Source organism: Loxodonta africana, chromosome 13 (assembly GCF_030014295.1).
Source record: "Loxodonta africana isolate mLoxAfr1 chromosome 13, mLoxAfr1.hap2, whole genome shotgun sequence".
NCBI classification, from domain to species: Eukaryota; Metazoa; Chordata; class Mammalia; order Proboscidea; family Elephantidae; genus Loxodonta; species Loxodonta africana.
In genome coordinates, this window is record NC_087354.1 from 30,413,807 (window position 1) to 30,432,057 (window position 18,251).

Genomic DNA, 18,251 nt, shown 5'->3' on the forward strand with positions numbered 1-18,251 from the left:
CCCTGTGGAGTACAGTTCCTCTTTGCGCACATGGGGTTGCTGTGAGTCTCCGAATCGACTCATTGGGAACTAGTTCGGGGTTCCTTGATTATACACTGGTTGTAAAAATTCATTCCCTTTTGCCATCTAGATTAACCAGTCTCTGCTCAGGGACTGGCTGGTCTCTTTTCTCTTCTTTGAATTCACTGTCTAAAGAAATGGCCATTGTCTTCTTAAGCACGGACAAAGGTGAAGTGGCAGTTTGCTTTGCCTCTTGTAGCCCCTCTGCGTGCTTCTTATCACCCTCCTCTGGCAACAGCTGCTCAAAGGACCTATACAGAAAAGTTGGATCCTGAGTACTCAATGGAATTTTCTAGCAGATTTGGCTCCCTGCTGGTGGCTGCCACCTTTCCCGCCCTTACTTGGTCCTGGAGGATTTTAATTCCTCTTTTCTGGAAACCACTTCTTAGTCTTTGAAATTATTCTTGGGTGGTTTTAAGGTGTCTCTGTCCAGTTTTTTAAAAAAATTCCATTCAGATTCGAATGTCCAAGGAATGAATAATGTCTTAGATCTTACTAGTATATTCCTTTTTTGTTTTTTAGAAAATAGCTTTTATTGATTTTTTTTCTTGTTACAAGGTGATTCATGATTATTGCAGAAAATTTAAGAAGTATAAATAGGCAAAAAGGAGAAAATAAAAACCACCTGCAATTTAATATTTTAGTATATTACATAATCTTCCAGCAAAAATCTTTTCATTTTAAAAAATGAGCTCATACTGTACATACCCTGGGGAGCCCCCTCCCCCAAAAAAAGTAATAAAACACTGTTTTACTTAAACAATATGTTAATTGAAATTTCTGTTGGGTTAAATATTCTCCAAGTCACTTTAAAGGGTTGCATGGTACTCTTTTAAACAAATGAATCATAACTTATTTAAGCATTCTCCTTCATTTAGGTTGTTTCCTCTTTTTCTCACTTACAAAGAACACTGTGGTGGTCTCCACCAGCCTGAGCCCAAAGGTACTAGATAGTGCCTGGCTACCACTACCGACAACTCTGACAGGGATCATAATACAGGGTCCTGGAGCAGGAGAAAATTGTAGAACAAAATTTAAATTCATGATAAAAGACCAGATTTACTGATCTGACAGTGACTAGAGAAGCCCCCAAGATTATGGCCTTCAGATAACCTGCTAACTTGGACTGAAACCACTCCCAAAGCCAAATCTTTGTCAGACAAAGATTAGGCAGGCTTCTAAAACAATAACACACGTGAGGAACGTGCTTCTTAGTTCAATCAAATATACAAGACCAGATGGCCAACTCCTGCCCTAAAACAAGACAAGAAGGCAGGAAGGGTCAGGAAACTGGATAAATGGACATGGGGAACCAGGAATAGAACCAGGTGTATAAATTTTTGAATAAGAAACTAACTTGAGCTGTAAACTTTCACCTAAAGCACACACACAAAAAAAGAACATTGGTAACATCAAGGAGGCCTTGTGGCACAGTGGTTAAGCACTCAGCTGCCAGCCAAAAGGTTAGCAGTTCAAACCCACCATCCATCTGCAGGAGAAAGATGTGGCAGTCTGCTTCCATGAAGATTACAGCTTTGGAAACCCTAGGGCAGCTCTGCTCTGTCCTATAGGGTTGCTATGAGTTGGAATCAACTGGATGGCAATGGGTTTGAGTTTTGGTTTGGTGGTAAACATCCTTGGATATTTTTGTCCACAGTCTTGATTATTTCCTTAGGCTACATTTGTAGACGAGAATCACTGGGCCAAGGATGCATTCTAAGGCCTCTTGATTTAGATGGTTAAATTTACCTCCAAAGAAACATTGTGCAGTATTTTGATCGCTTTTAGCTGAAAATTAAGCTTTACTCTTTTAAAATGCTGTTCTGAGTTTTTAAGATACCTCTTCCAATGTCTTACACATCTTGGTTGAAGCATTTGGTCAGTGGTTTTAGGGGACACTGAACTTCTGTTAGGGGTGATAGAACAAATTGGGAATGGTGATGGTTGGACAGCATGATGAGCACATTTAATGTCACTGAACTGTACGTGTGAAGGTTCTTGAAATGGCAAATGCTTTATTACGTAGATATTTACCACACGCACAAAAAAGCCAGTGGCCAGGAAAAGGCCTGAGAGACCCAGGTCACCATAAGACTTGTGAAAGCTCGTCTCCCATCCTTGCTCCTTTGTGTGCGATGGGAACTGGTGACCTTGTCTTCTAACTCTTCCAACTCTAGGCATCTGGGCAGGCATGAGGCTCCCCAGGGAAACCATCTCAAGGTGTCCATCCTTGGGGGCTCCTGGAGCAAAGCTGGCTTTGAGGACTCCAGAGTCTGTCAGTGAACTGGTCTTTCTTCCAAGAGGAGTCTCACAAAACAAACATCCTCCCCTAACACCAGAGACCACGGCTAGCAAATGGACAAACGCCAAGCTGGTCCTCCCTGTCTGGGCTGGTGTTTGTGGGGGTGGGAGGACAGAAGACTTCCTGTGCAGGCCTCTGACTGCTTCAGACTGACAGCCCCTTGCAGCCCGATTCCTCAGTCATCTCCTGGGGTGGGGGAGGGGGATGAGATTTGATGGAATTACTGAGGAAGTAGCATTTGCTTAGGCTAAATTGGGCCTTCCTGTTCCTGCTCCTCACTGTCTCTTCCTCCTTTCCTCTCTCTTCCTCCTCCTGGAGTCACGGATTAGCTCCCTCATAGCACTCAGTCTTTATGGCAGTTCATCAGGTCTCTGGGGACTTTCCGTTCTCCTTAGCTTTTTTCTTTCCTTTTTGCTCCTGCTGACGCCTAGATCGGTGTCCACCGTCTGGACTGGGCACATCCAACCACATCACTGCGCTTTCCCTCTTCAGTTTGCTGGCTCCCCTCCCCCTCTGTCCTCCTGTCCCAGCAGCACTGGCCCAGCTGAGGCCCAGCCAAAGCTGGCCCTCCTTCCTCAGGCCTGGCAGGAAGGCCATAGGGGCTATGGAGGCCTGAGCTGCCTCCTACCCAAGAGACACAGCATGCCAGCTGCTGCCCGTATAGGTTACAGAAAACAAAAACACAAAACCCCAGCCCCTTGAGATGAGGGACGTCTCGGTTTATATGAACATGACGTCTCGGTTTATATGAACCTGCCGTCTCGTGTGCTGGAAATGAGAGGCGCAGGTTGGGAGAGGAAGGCTGGATGTTTCCCTTGGGGTGGGCTTTGTTTAAAATCTAATATGCTCTTTCTTTCTCTCACAGCACCAGCGACAGCTTGGAGTTCCTTTGTCATTTTAGCCCCGTTATCTGCCTAGTGGATGAGATCTCTTATCTTTCCGATCCTCCCTTTCTTCCCTGAATGGCCCATCCCATTCCACACTCTGTCCTCCCCATGTATGACACCGTGTCACAGATCCCACACTGCTACCCTAGAGTCAGATGACACTTGTCACTTTGCTTCTTAGCCAGTTAAGATTTTAGGAAATAGTGGGCCCACTTTTAATGGTGTTGTACCCACTAAGGGCACAAGTAGTGGGCAGCTTTGGTGTCCTGTGAAGCAGGGTGTGACACCCCAGTCCTTAGCAGTTTGGGGGTGTTGGGTCTGAGGGTAAGGGTCTCGGCTCTCTGTGGCCTGACAGAGTCAAATGTTTGCTCCAGTGTGTGTTCCATTTTCTGACCTGCCACCTTCTTGGTCTTGGGAGCTCTAGTCCCCATGTTCTTTGTAGAATGGAAACCTCATAAAACAGCCAGTCTTTTCCCCATGGGTAGGAACAGATCTGAAAGAACTCTCCCTACTTAACTGGGCTCAGAGAACCTCACTTCAAGCCCCAGGACTCAGGATCAGGGGAGCCATGGCTTTCTGTCTTAGCTCACCATCCTTCCTCCGATGAGCCACACTCTCCCTGAGCCTTGGTTTCATGACCTGTAAAATGGGGTCATGAACCTACTTCTCAAGCTGTGCACTCTGTGTGTGTCATCCATGGTTATCATCGCACCTATGGACCACAGGGCTCGGAAGATGGGGGAGAAGCCTGTGCAGTCCTGAATGCTCTTTTCTCTTAAAAAACCCCTTGTCATCTTTTTATTCCTTCATTTAATCAACAAATATTTACCAAGCTCCTATCATGTGCCAAATTCTGTGATATAAAGGATAGTGGCATGGCCCCTGTCCCCAAGGATCCCCCCAGTCCCAGATGTGGTATGAGGTATGTAAACAGGAGCACAGGAAGGGAACCTAACTCTTCAATGTTATTGGGACTGGGGACGTGGTGGTTCAGGGAAGACCGCCTGGAGGAGGCAGTGTTTAGCTGAGTCTCTGCAGAAGGAGAACGGGGCATTCCATCATGGGGTCTAGAACATGCAAAGGCAGAGAGAACAGGATGCGTTAGGAGTCAGAGGTGGTTTAGTGTGAACAGGGTGGTGGGGATGGGAGAAGGTGGAGCTGGAGGAATAGGCAGAGGCCAATCTGGGGTGTGTCAGAAGGCTTGGGCTTCATCATGAGGCCTGAGGGAGCCAGCAGTGGGTTCTGAGTGAAGAACAACACGATCACATCACTATAGTATAAACCAGGGAGGACTTGTGTTTTTGTCCCATTCACGTAGGGAGATTCCCCTGGAAATGTTGACCGGAAAGTTGAGAAACCCCTTAGAGAGATAATAACAGCGCTTTTGCTTGAATTCTTTCTCATTTTACCTAAAATTTCCACTTCACACCTGCTGTTTACAAATAATTTATGAAAGCACTTTTTCTGTGTTCAATTGCATTTCTAAAAATTTACCAAGAAATAATCCCAAGTGAAATTCTTCTATTGGGTTGTGTTCTTTTTGGGGAGAGGTGTGTTCTTAATATGTGTTTATAATGACTGAATCAACTTGGAAATGTAGGGAGCTCTCCAGAAATGTTACATCAGGGCATGGCTCTTCAGACTAGATTTCCCCTGATCCTGGCAAGGGGAAGAGATTGAGAACCAATGTTTGCTGAGCACCTGCTACAAGCCAGATTCTGGGCTTTGTTGTTGTTAGTTACCATCAGGTCAACTCCGACTCATGGCGACCCCATGTACAACAGAACAAAACATTGCCTGGTCCTGTGCCATCTTCACAATCATTGGTTTGCTCAAGTCTGTTGTTGCAGCCACTGTGTATTTTGAGTGCCTTCCTACCTAGGGGGTTCATCTTCCAACACTATATCAAAGAATATTCTGTTGTGGTCCATAGTGTTTTCACTGGCTAAGTTTTAGAAGTAGATCACCAGTCCTTTTTTTTCCTAGTCTGTCTTAATCTAGAAGCTTTGCTGAAACCTGTCCATCACAGTACAACAATTTGACAGTTGGGTGGTGGGATACTGGGCTAGACTCTTTTAACTCAATGACCTTGTGAGAAACAGCATCTCTGTCCCTATTTTAAAGATAGGGACACTAGGGTTCGTGAAGGTGATCACCTTCTCAAGATCTCACACGTATAAGAGATGATAGTGGGATTTGAACCCAGGTGTATCTAAGTCCAAAGTTCGCAATCCATCCACACTTGGCAACCGAACTCATAGGACATAGCAGAAAAGTGAAGCAGGAGATGCAGAGGGTGTCAGATGAGCCACTGGAGAGATTGGAAAAAAAAAAAAAATACGGCTGAAAGATCTGCTGTCTCCTCCTTCAGCAAGTTCCTCCTCTGCTGGCTATGAAGCACCCCTTCTCTAGAGAGCACTCTTCCAAAGAATAGGGCTGGTGGCTGGAAGCCCTTTGGCGGCATTCTGATTTGGGTGGGTCAGCCTGTTGTGTAGGCACAGAGGGCAGGAAGTTGGCACCTGTAGGTGACATCAGGTTTGAAGAGAAACACGCTTGAAGGTCATTGTGCAGAACATCCAGGGCAGAGAGTAGGAAGGAGGGGGATGGACAGAGCTATGGAGAAAGAACTCTGATCTCTTTGCCCTGCTGACATCATGAGGACCTCCTGCAAGCCCCTTACCCAAGCCATACATGGGCAGTGAGCCTTCCCATGAAATAAGGCATTCCACTGTGGAGCTGGCATCCACCAGCATCTCTTTGCTCAGCCCTGCACTTCTTTTTGTTTTATTTATTGTGCTTTAAGTGAAAGTTTACAAATCAAGTCAGTCTCTCATACAAAAACTTATACACACCTTGCCATGTACTCCTAGCTGCTCTCCCCCTAATGAGACAGCACACTCCTTCTCTCCCCCGTGTTCCCCGTGTCCATTCAGCTGGCTCCTGTCCCCCTCTGCCTTCCCATCTCGCCACCAGACAGGAGCTGCCCACGTAGTCTCATGTCTCTACTTGAGACAAGAAGCTCACCCGTCACCAGCATCGTTTTCTGTCTTATAGTCCAGTCCAATCCCTGTCTGAAGAGTTGGCTTCGGGAATGGTTCCAGTTTTGGGCTAACACAGGGTCTGGGGACCATGACCTCTGGGGTCCCTCTAGTCTCAGTCAGACCATTAAATCTGGTATTTTTACGAGAATTTGAGATCTGCATCCCACTCTTCTGCTCCATCAGGGATTCTCTGTTGTGTTCCCTGTCAGGGCAGTCATTGGTGGTAGCCAGGTACCATCTAGTTCTTCCAGTCTCAGGCTGGTATAGTCTCTGGTTTATGTGGCCCTTTCTGTCTCTTGGGCTCATCTTTTTCTTATGTCTTTGGTGTTCTTCATTCTGCTTTGCTCCAGGTGGGTTGAGACCAATTGATGCATCTTAGATGGCCGCTTACTAGTGTTGAAGACCCCAGACACCACTCCCCAAAGTAAAATACACAATATTTTCTTAATACATTTTTGTTACGCCAATTGACTTAGATGTCCCCTGAAACCATGGTCCCCGGACCCCCGTCCCGGCTACTCTGGCCTTTGAAGCATTCGGTTGTATTCAGGAAATGTCTTAGGTTTTGATTTAGCCTGGTCGCCTGCACTCTTCTTGGCCTTTATTTGTTTGGCCACCTTAATACATTTCCTGTAGAAAAGAGCACCTTGGTCAGTATTCTTTTCTGCCAGCTTTCTGAGAGTGTTTTCTTCCCTTTGACTCAGTAGACCAGGACCCCACCCCCAGGCTATGCTGGGGCGCATAGGAAGCCGCTTGAGACATCTGGTGGCCCACCTTTGCCCTCTTCTTCCTGGGCATGCTTCTGTCTCTGCCCCCTACTGCTGTCTTCTAGTACAGAGGGTTCAGGTCAGTGAGGGTGGAGGGGGGAGAAACAGGAGGAAGACCCCAGTGCAGGATGACTCCCAGTAATGGTAATAAATACGAGAGAGGAAGTTCACCCAGGTGGCTAGTGCTGCTGCGGTGCCTGTGCAGTGCCCTGGCTTATGCTGATGAAACGATGGCTTCCCAGGAACAACCATCTTCCCTCTCCCCTTAGCACTTCCTGCCACATCCATCTCTCTCTCATCCTTTCTCTTCCATGCTACCTCTCCCTCAGCTTCTGTCCCTGATTTCTTCCCAAGGTGGGCAGTCGCCAAGCAGGCTTCTAGATCTCTCTGGCATTTTCAGTCATACATGCTGACCAGACAGCTTTGTGGAAATATGGCCGCCCCCTCTCCAGAGCTGGTGGAATTGGGGTGGGCAGCAGGAGCCGGTAGAGCCCCCTAGGAGAACACTCACCGCCTCTACTGTTTCCAAGGATCCGAACTGGGGTTTGGCCAGAGTTCTTCTGAATTCACATGATCTCTGGCAGTTGACCTTAGATTGAAAATGTAGTTTTTTTGAGTGACCCTAGAGATCATGCTCAAATTGAAGAAGAAAGAAAAGAAAAGCCTACATAGGTCGGTTGCAGCCATTGGATTTCGCTGGCTATTTTTCATACCTGCCCTTCCCCACTAATGGAAAATGGCCATCACAGTAATGGAGGAGTGCTCGGGTTGACGGTGAGGAGCAGGGAGGGACAAAAGTGGCTCTCCTGGGTGCCCTCCCGGGAATTAATTTTCTCCTCCAGGGGGACCTCCAGAGCCAGAGAGTGAGTGTGGGTCCCTCACAGGATCCCAGTGTGAAAAGAGCTTATTATACCATCTTCAGGTGTCAATGCTGTTTTAGGTCCAAATGCATTTATTCCTCAAGTCCTTTGTAGTGGCTTCCTTAACTCTCTGGCCTGGGGGAACCTTGCAGAAACACTGACCAGCTGAGCATTTTTGCGACCAAACCTTAGGCAAATAAAGATTTAAAGAAATCTTATTATTAAAGTAGGAAATCTTATATAGAAAATTTGATCAATACAGAAAAGGACAGAGAAAGTCAAAATTGCCATAGTCTCATTAACTAGAGTAATACCTTTGTATATTTCCTCAGCCTTTGTCTATGCGTATATATACATGTACTATATTTTAAAGATGGTTGCAAGCACATTGGACTTAATATCTTTTTTTTTTTTTTCATTTGACGTAACATTATAAAAAAAATGGCATGCAAAAACTTTTAAAAGGCACTTGGGCTTTGCAAGTGAGTATATGCTTTGCAAACATTTCTGTCAGCTACCAGTAACCAACTATAAGAGCTCATGTTCTGCCCAAAACAGAAATTGTGCCAGTCGGCGTGTCCTTTGATCACCGTGCAGTAAACCCAGGCACTAGTACTTTAAATTTAAAGACAAAATAAAATAAAAACCCAACCACTTGGGAAAAAAAAAAAAAAACTTAAAACATTCTCTTAAATTGCTGTTAGGTCAAGGAAGGAATAAAGAATATAGTGACAAATATTTAGAAAGCATTGAAAACCAGAATGGCACATAACCAAACCTATAGCAGGCAGCTGGTGCTGTTCTCATAGCCTTAAATGCTTTTATTATTAAAAAGGAAGAGAGAGAAAAAGAGAGTAAACCAAGCATTCAACCTGAGATCTTAGAAAAAAAAAGAAAAACAGCCCCTAAGGAAAATGAAAGAAAAAAACGTAACGATAAAGGCAGAAATAAATGAATTAGAAACACAGTGAAATTAGCAAATATATCCAAGAACTGATTCTGTTTTTAAACAAACAATAAGGTAGACTAATCTCTGGCAAATCTATTTGCTAAGTAAAAGGGAGAAAAGAAAGAAAAAATAATAGGAATGAGAAAGGGGACATTGCTGTAGAGACAGAGGAGATCTAAAAATAATAGAAAATTTATGAACAAGAGGCTTAAATTTAAAAATCTCAATTAAATGGATGCCTTTCTGAAAATGTATATGTTGCTAATTGAGGAAAAAAATTGAGATCATTATCAAAGCACTGCTCTCTCTGCTCAAAGAAGACACTGGTCCCAAGTGTTTTTGCTAGTTAATTACTTCAAATTTGATAATACTGATAACGTTGAGCTATTCCATGGCTTAGCAAAAGATGGAGAACTCTCCAATTCCTTCTATAAAGCAAAAAAAGCCCGATATTAAACATGGCAAAGAGACCATAATAAAGAATGAAAATGCTAGGTAGGAAGTAGAATTCAATAATATATTAAGTCATCCACCAGAACCCAATGGGGCAAAAAGGTAAGAATAGTCAATATTAGGAAACCTTAATATAGTAACTACGTCATGCTAATGGGTTAAAGAAATAAAACTGTATTGATTCCAATATATGCAGGGGAAAAATTGATTAAATTGAACAACCATTTCTACTGAATCAATACACCAAAAAAAGAATAGAAGGATGTATTTGTAGGGTGATTAACAATGTCTATTTCAAACCAACAGCCAATGTTATAATTAACTGTGAAATATTACAAGCATTCCTGTTGAAACCAGAAACAAAATCAGGACGCCTGCCATCATCATCACTTTGTAACGTTACTTTAAAAATTCTAGTCAACACAATGATATGGAAACAGAAATACAGAAATATTGAAAAGGAGACAAACGATCGCTATTTGCATATAGTATTGTACACACAGAATTGACTGATAAGTGCATAGAATTAGTAAGAGTGCAGAAAAGAGAGATTTATAAGGACTTGAATATTCCCTTTCCATAAAGGAAAAACTAATTATTGTAAAGATGTCCGTTTCTCCAAATCAATTTGTAGGTTTAATATTCTTCCGTTCAAAATTCTAAAGTCCTTTTTTTTTTTTTTTTAAACCTGGCAAAAATCAGTGTGAAGTTTACTGAAGAACAAATAAGGAAAGAACGTCCAAAAAAAATCTGAAAAGGAAGGAGTATTAATTAGTCCCTTGAAATAGAAAACATATTGGGAAGTTTCAATAATTAAAATTATGTGATACCAGTACAATACTGGAGAGAGAAGCCAGAGCCATAGAAAAGATGGCTCAGAAACAGTAGACCTTAATCAATAAGATTTACTTATGATAAAAGAGACATTACAAATTAATGAGGAAGGAAAAGATTATTCAGTACATGGTTACCAGTTTGGGGTCAGGAAGTTCCAATATACACCGTATATCGCAGTAAATTCCAGGTGGATTAAAAGTTAAATATAAAACATGTATGTGTAAAATATATAATAATATAAATATGTGTAGCTGTTATGAATTGAATTGTGTCCTCCCAAAATGTGTGTTGTAAATGCTAATCTCTGTGCCTGTGGTTATAATTCCATTTGGAAACGGATCATCTTTGTTATGTTTATGAGGCAGGATTGTTGTTGTTAGGGGCCAGGCTGGTTCTGACTCATAGTGACCCTATATACAACAGAACAAAACACTGCCCAGTCCTGCACCATCCTCAAACTCACTGCTATGTTTGAGCCCATTGTTGCAGCCACCGTGTCAGTCCATCTTGTGCAGGGCCGTCTTCGCCAACGACCCTCCCTCCACTTTACCAAGCATGACGTCCTCCTCCAGCGACTGGTCCATGCTGATAACACGTCCAAAGTACATGAGACAAAGTCTTGCCAGCGCTTCCAAGGAGCATTCTGGGGGTACTTCTTCCGAGACAGATTTGTCCTTTGTTCTGGCAGTCCGTGATATATTCAATATTCTTTACCAACACCATAATACAAAGACATCAGTTCTTCCCTAGTCATGGTCCAGCTTTGGCATGCATATGAGGCAATTGAGAATACCATGGCTTGGGTCAGGTGCACCTTCCTCAAAGTGATGTCTTTGCTTTTTAAAACTTTAAAGAGGTCTTTTGCAGCAGATTTCTCCAGTGCAATACATCGTTTGATTTCTTGGCTCTTGCTTCCATGGCCATTGATTGTGATCCAAGTAAAATGAAATCCTTGACATCTTCAATATTTTCTCCATTTATCGTGATGTTGCTTATTCATCCAGTTGTGAGAATTTTTGTAGTCTTTGTGTTGAGGTGTAATCCATACTGAAGGCTGTAGTCTTTGATCTTGATGAGTAAGTGCTTCAAGTTCTGTTCACTTTCAGCAAGTAAGGTTGTGTCATCTGCATATCGCAGGTTGTTAATGAGCCTTCCTCCAATCCTGATGCCGCATTCTTCTTCATGTAAGTGTGGGGTGTGTCTTGTGTTAACATATAAAAAAAAATAACATATAAGAGAGATTAAACAAGCCAGAGAAAGCAGCAGAGATGGTGGAAGAGAGACTCCAAGCCACATGGGGATCACCCAGGAGTAGAAGCTCAAAAGAGACCGGGACCTTCCTCCAGAGCCCATAAAGAGAGAAAGGCTTCCCCTAGAGTCAGTGCTCTGAATTCAGACTTCAAGCCTCCTAAACTGTGAGAAAATTTCTGTTTGTTAAGGCCACCCACTTGTGGTATTTCTATTATAGCAGCCTAGATGACTAAGACAATAACTAAAAGTAGTTACAATTTATACCAAATCGTGGTCTAGAGTTTAGAATCAATAGAACAAGTCATCAAAAAAACTCAGTAGACTTGACTACATTAAAATATTAATAACTTCTGTATGTTTTCTACAAAGTAATTGCGAGCCTGGGGAAAAAGAAAATAATTTATTATAAAAAGGACACACAAAGAGTTAATATTTTAGTTCTGCAACAATCTTATATATACATTGGTTTGAAAGAAATCAGGATCTAAATTTGAAGACAATGTGCACAGACAATATAATTAGGAAGTAAACGCCTGGCTCAAAGAAATGCTAATGGTAAGCTCCATGAGGTCAGGGATCAGATCAGTTACTGTATTTAAGTAATATTTGTTGAATAAATAAATGAACATAATGCAAATTTTTAAAAGGATGGTACCATTTTTCACCTTTTAAATTAGCAAGGTTTTTTGCAAGGTTTTATTTTGAAAGTTTCAAATATACGTAAAATTGAAAGAATAATACAGCAAATACCCATACACCTATGACCATGGCCTAGATATAACAGATGCTAACATGTCCTATTTGCCCCATCCGTTCATGTATTTTTTTTCCTGAACTATTTTGAAGTAAGTTGCAGAGCACATGTCACTTCTCCCCTGAATACTTCATCTTGCAAATCCTGAATCACCCAGAATTTTACAGTTTTTGTACAGGGCATGGGAAGCTACTGTACCATGCTCTGAGGGTGTCTACAAACTGTCTTTGTCTTTGGGAAGTCCTTTAAGAGCCACAATCATGACCTTCTGCTATGTGAAAAAAAGGAAAGCACACATCTATTATGTCTCAGGCTCTGCCCTGGATGTTTTACTGATTGTCCTCATTTAATCTGCTCCTCAACTCTATGAGGGCGGATTTATGCCCATTTTATGGGAAATTGAGGTTCAGAGAGGTTAGTAACTTGCCCACATTCACACAGCAGCATTATTCAACCCAAGCCTGTCTGACACCATCCAATTACACATTTGCTTCTTTCCTTTAGCTTCTCCGTGCGTGAATGCATGATGTCGTTTTATGGGGCAGTGTGGACAAATTAGAAGTAACCTGGTTGTCCTCCCGCGTGAGAATGGGGAGGCAAATGGCGTTCTGTGCACTCATGTGCATATTCTGTGATTATGAACATGGATGATTGATTATGGACATGCAAGATGGAAAATTGCCGTGGCATCCAGTTAAGGGAAAACAAGCGGGACACCAGATTGTATACATCATGATCAAAACCATGTGGAAACCACAAGCATGAAGAGGACCAGGAAGAAATACACAAGAAGTGGTTGTGTTCAAATGAAAAGGATTATTAATTTTTTCTCTTCCACCTTTTCCAAGTATACCTTATTACTTTTTATAATGAAAAAATTTTAATTAGAAAAAGCAATTTATACCCACTTTACAGCTTTGTAAGCTCATGGAGGGGAAGGCTCTGTTTGCTCCTGCTGTCGTATTTTCCAATGCCGAGCCCCAGGCCTGGCGTTTTAGGGATATAATAAATGTGTGCTGGATGAGTGCCCACTGGGAAACCTCTCAGAGAGGCTTGGCCCATGAACATGTTTTTAGAGAGCTTCCTCCAGCTAGTCTCCCTGAGAGCAAACACGGGCCAGGTTAGTGTGTCATGGAGTGGGGTATTTGCAGGGTGGTAAGCTCTCCTGAAGGAGTTCTGGTGATGCAATGGTTAAGTGCTGGACTGCTAACTGAAAGGTCAGCAGTTTGAACTCACCAACTGCTCTGCAGGAGAAAGATGTGGCAATCTGCTTCCAAAAAGATTACAGCCTTGAAAACCCCATGGGGCAGTTCTACTCTGTCCTATAGGATTGTTGTAAGTTAGAATTGACTCAACAGCAACGAGTTCAGCTCTCCTGGTCCAACCAACAAGACCCTACCAAAGGACAGGTGCCACTCTGGCTGTTCAGAATCACACCAGGGCTGTTGTTAACTGCTGTTGAGTCATTCCCCATCTCATGGCAACCTCATACACAACAGAATAAAACCCTACCTCGTCCTCCACCATCCCCTCCCCATGATAGGTTGCTGATTGGACCGTTGTGATACATACGGTTTTCATTGGTTGATTTTCAGATGTAGATTGCCAGGCCTTTCTTCCTAGTCTGTCTTAGTCTGAAAGCTCTGCTGAAACCAGTTCAGTATCATATTAACGTGCAAACCTCCACTGACAGACAGGTGGTAGCTCCTGTAAGGTACATTGGCGGAGAATCAAACCCTGGTATCTTACATGGAAGGCAGGAAATCTACCACTGAACCACCACTGTCCCCCACTGCCAAAGCAGTTAGTGCAAATGTGGACCGTGTGGAATAAACAAATTCTGGTTCAGATCTTAACAGATTTTATGTCATTCTCAGTCTTTCAAATTTGATAAAAACAATCATATAAACAGTTGCTATTTATTGAATGTTTACTAAAGGCCAGGCACTGTGCTAAGTGAGTTTACAAACATGAGAAGTAGCAACTATATCATCTGCATTTTATAGATGAGGAAACTGAGGCACAGAGGAAAGAGGCAAGGGCTCCAGAGCAAGGGTTAAGTTTGCCAAGAGCTTGACTTGCAGGAAATCACAAACGTCTGGGATTTAATCTCCTCAACAGTGAACATCACTAACATGTTAGTTGAGTGTTTACTATGTGCCAGGCTCTGGCCACTCACTCTAAACACATCCTCCCAGAGGGTTGGCATGGTGCCGAGTTAATCAGTGGGGGAGCCAAGTAGGTCCAGCTGAGTAGAGAATGTGAGGCCATCTTCCCAGCTGAACAGAGTCTGCTCACTGGCCTCCCATCACAGACACCCAGCAGGAAAGGGGCATATTTCCACAAATACAAAGTGCTACAAAAAGGGTTATTTCGGATTTTTCAAAATTGCTTAATGAATTGTTTGGGAACAAATGGATACCAACAAAAACAGAATGGCTTTTTTCTGTTTTTAAATAAACATTTGAATAGGTGGCTTAGGCTTGTCTTATGAGGTTGTGGACCTGACAGCTGGTAGAGGTGGATTTGTTCATAAATGAGAATGATGGTTATGAATTTAATCCCCAACACATTGATTGAACTGAATGAAAAAGAACACATAAGCCGTATGGGTATAGCAGCTAATGATGGACTCTAGGGGTTGAAATGCACCCTGGGGAGAATCAGGATGTGACGTCACCTGGGAGCTTGTTAGAACCCAAGTATCTGTTATGGCCCCCCTGACCTGCTGAACCAGAATCTGCATTTTAACACGTGAAAGCATTTGAGAACCAATGCTTTCATTCATCCTATCTCCTTTGAGAAAATCTGAAGCCCAGAGAGGTTAAGTGACTCACCTAAGGACCCACAGGAAGTTCTAAACAACAGAAAATTCTCTCAACACCAGGGCTTCCCACAGTAGTCGCCCCAGAGAAGGAAGCCTGGTTGGTTTTGTCTGTTTGTTTGGGCTTGTTTTACTATGCTAAGACCAAACTTTTTGAGCCACTGATCACATCCCATCATACCTGGTATGCAATGGGAGCACCTTCAGAGACCACACCATCTATTATTCCTTGCTAGGGCTGCAGTTCGAATCCGCCAGGCGCTCCTTGGAAACTCAATGGGGCAGTCCTACTCTGTCCTGTAGGGTTGCTATGAGTCAGAATCGACTCGACGGCACTAGGCTTTTTTTAGGTTTTTAGGGAGCTAATTGTGGAGCCCTGGTGGTGCAGTGGTTAAGAGCTACAGCTGCTACCCAAAAGGTCAGCAGTTAGAATCTATCAGCCGTTCCTTAGAAACCCCTATGGGGCAGTTCTGCTTTTTCCTGTACTGTCGCTTTGAGTTGGAATCAACTCGATGGCAACAGGCTTGGTTTGGTTTAGGGAGCTTGTTAAAATGCAGTTAGCTGGGCCAGTCTCAAACCCTGAGTCTGCATCTGAAAACACCCTCAGGTTGTTCCTAGGAGACCCATGGGTGCCAGTCTTGCTAGGGGCCAAATTGGGCCAACCATGAACTGTTACAGTGGCCTTTTTCTTTTGAGATTAAACCTGCAAATGGTGGGACTGGTATAAACCAAAGTTGATTTTCACTTGGAGGAACCCAGCAGGGCCATGAACTAGGTTAATGATTGCAAATTTTGTACTGCGCACTAAGCATTCGTGAATTTCTCATCTGACGGAACATTCCCTTCAAACCTCAGCTACCTGGAGCTCAGCAGGCCACAAGCAGTTGCATGTAACTTCCAAAAACACTTAAGAAACCTGAATGTATTTCTGTTTTTGAGAGAGAGGAGACACAAGTTAGATGACCTTGGAAAATTAATGCCCCCCAAAAATGACAATTAAGGATGCACATTTGAAATATTAAAAGGGGGCACATTTGAGGCTGTCTTACCAAAGACTAGAATTTTCACTTAAGAGGAAATATATAAAATCTGCATTTAAAATTCTTCCATTTATAAGCTCTTGGGGCTTTCTCTGTGGCACAAACAGTTAAGAGCTCAACTGCTAACCAAAAGGTTGGTGGTTTGAGTCCACCCAGGGGTATCTTGGAAGAAGGTCCTGGTGATCTGCTTTCTAAATGTGAGCCATTGAAAACCCTATGGAAAAACAACAAAATAAATAAAATTATTTAAAAAAAGAAAGAAAACCCTATGGAACCCAGTTTGACTTGGACATGCATGGGGTCACCGTAAGTAGGAATCAAGTAGACGGCAACTGATTTGGTTTTTTGGGGTTTTTTTAATCATACATTCTTAGACCAGTGCCACGCAAAGTAGGGACCATGGTCATATGCTGTTCTGCAGAGTGTTACTCAGCCAAAAGGAGATAAGTACAGGTAGTCCTCGACTTACGACGGGCTTCCGTTCTGACAACTGACGGTCAGGTCTGACATAAGTCGAATACCTCATTTTTTTTTTCATTATTATTACCTTTTATTATCAGTATCTTTATAAATCCAATCTTTATTTGCCTTTGAGGGGTGGGAACATTACATACAAACTTAGGTATATTTTGATACATACATACATAGATACAAAACTAACACAAATCATAAAAATTTACGCTGACAATGGAAGAAGAGTTGGATGATGATGGCATTTCGTCAGTTGCGGTCGTAACTACGCTTGTGGAAGGTTCTGGATCATCTGAATTATCCCTGGGAATGGGGGTGGCATTTCTAGTCAGAAAACGAGTGCGAATTGTCTGTACAGTCCTTTCCTTTTTTTCTTCATATATTTTGAGGTGACATCTCACCGCTTCCTCAACCTGCCTATCGACTCTAGCAAAGCAAAACGATCAGGGTTTAGGTCCGTGTTTTTAAGCAACTGAAGCCCCTGATTTAGTTTAGAAAAACTCTAGCTAATCCATTCATGAAATTTTTTAACAACTTCTCTCCTTCCTCTAGGACTTCATTCGTTCTTTCTTTTTTCAGCATTTCTTTTCTCTTCAAACTCCATTGAGTCCTGTTCTGTCAGTTCCCCTTCTTTGTGATCCATGAGCTGTTCCACATTAGCGATAGCAAGTTAAGTTCAGTGTTCTCACCATATGGACGATTTTTCCACCCATCTCTTCCATCATATTATTCTGATCAAATGCTTGGAGTGCATTCACATAACTCAGCAATTTTTTCTGCCTCCCCTGCATGCATTTTCCTGTAACTTCCTCCCAGGAGGATGTAGTAACGATAACATGTACAAAAAAAAGATATCTTCTTAAGTGTGGTCCGTTGTAACTAGGATACTTCGTAAATCGGGGACTACCTGTATAGAAATTGAGCAGTGTTTAGAAACTTTTACAGTTTGACACTGACTCGACATCCAAGTGCCTGGCCAGTGGCTGCATCTTGAACAGGCTGGAGCATCTGTGATATCTCTTTCATTCACAGGTCACAGAAGCCAGGAGCTGCCTGTAGGTGTTAGAACTGCCAGGGGTTAAAAAAAAAAAATCATCCTTCCCCACAGAAAGTTGGAGAAGCACTGAGTATATTAAATATGGTGAAAGTTTGCAGTGGGAGGTGTGCCTTTAAGATTTAGAAGTTGAAAGCGGGAGTAGGAATGGGAGAGAGGTGGAAGCCTTCTCACCCCCACCCCACCCTCCCAGTCACAAGGCCTGAAGTCCCAAGAGGCCAGTTATATAGAAGGGGGTTGGCCCTGCCACCAATGGGCCATTCTATTTTGAGTCTTTCCGCCTCGTTCCACAGAATTCATTTGAGCCCTGGTCACAGAGCCTAGAGAGAGATTCATTGGTCCAAGCAGAGTGAGGTGGCTTATGAGGGGGGTCTTCAGAGTCCTGCCCCACTGGGTTTGACAACTTGGGCATGCGCCACCTGTTTGACCTTGCCTCACTGGCTTTCCCTCTCTGTGCCTCAGTGCCTCCATGAAGGGTTCTTGTGCACGATTTAAATGAGATCCCACACTGGGAAGTGGCTTCTGCTCTTGCTCTGCACTCAGGAAAGGGAGGCCTCTTTGTGTTGTTTTGCTTATGTTATTTGAAAAAGTAGATTGCACTGTGGGTCCCCAGGAAGTTGCCAGCTGCCCTGCCTGTTTCCGAATTCCTGTGTGTGTGTGTGTGTGTTCTGTGCCCATGCTGGGGGGTGGGGGGGGGGGCT

General features: G+C 43.2%; 1 protein-coding gene across 11 annotated transcripts in view; it reads left to right on the forward strand.

The window, feature by feature from the left end:
- Positions 1-18,251, forward strand: part of ZNF710 (zinc finger protein 710) — an 84,151-nt gene that overhangs the window by 16,633 nt on the left and 49,267 nt on the right. The gene's annotated exons all lie outside the window — the stretch shown is intronic.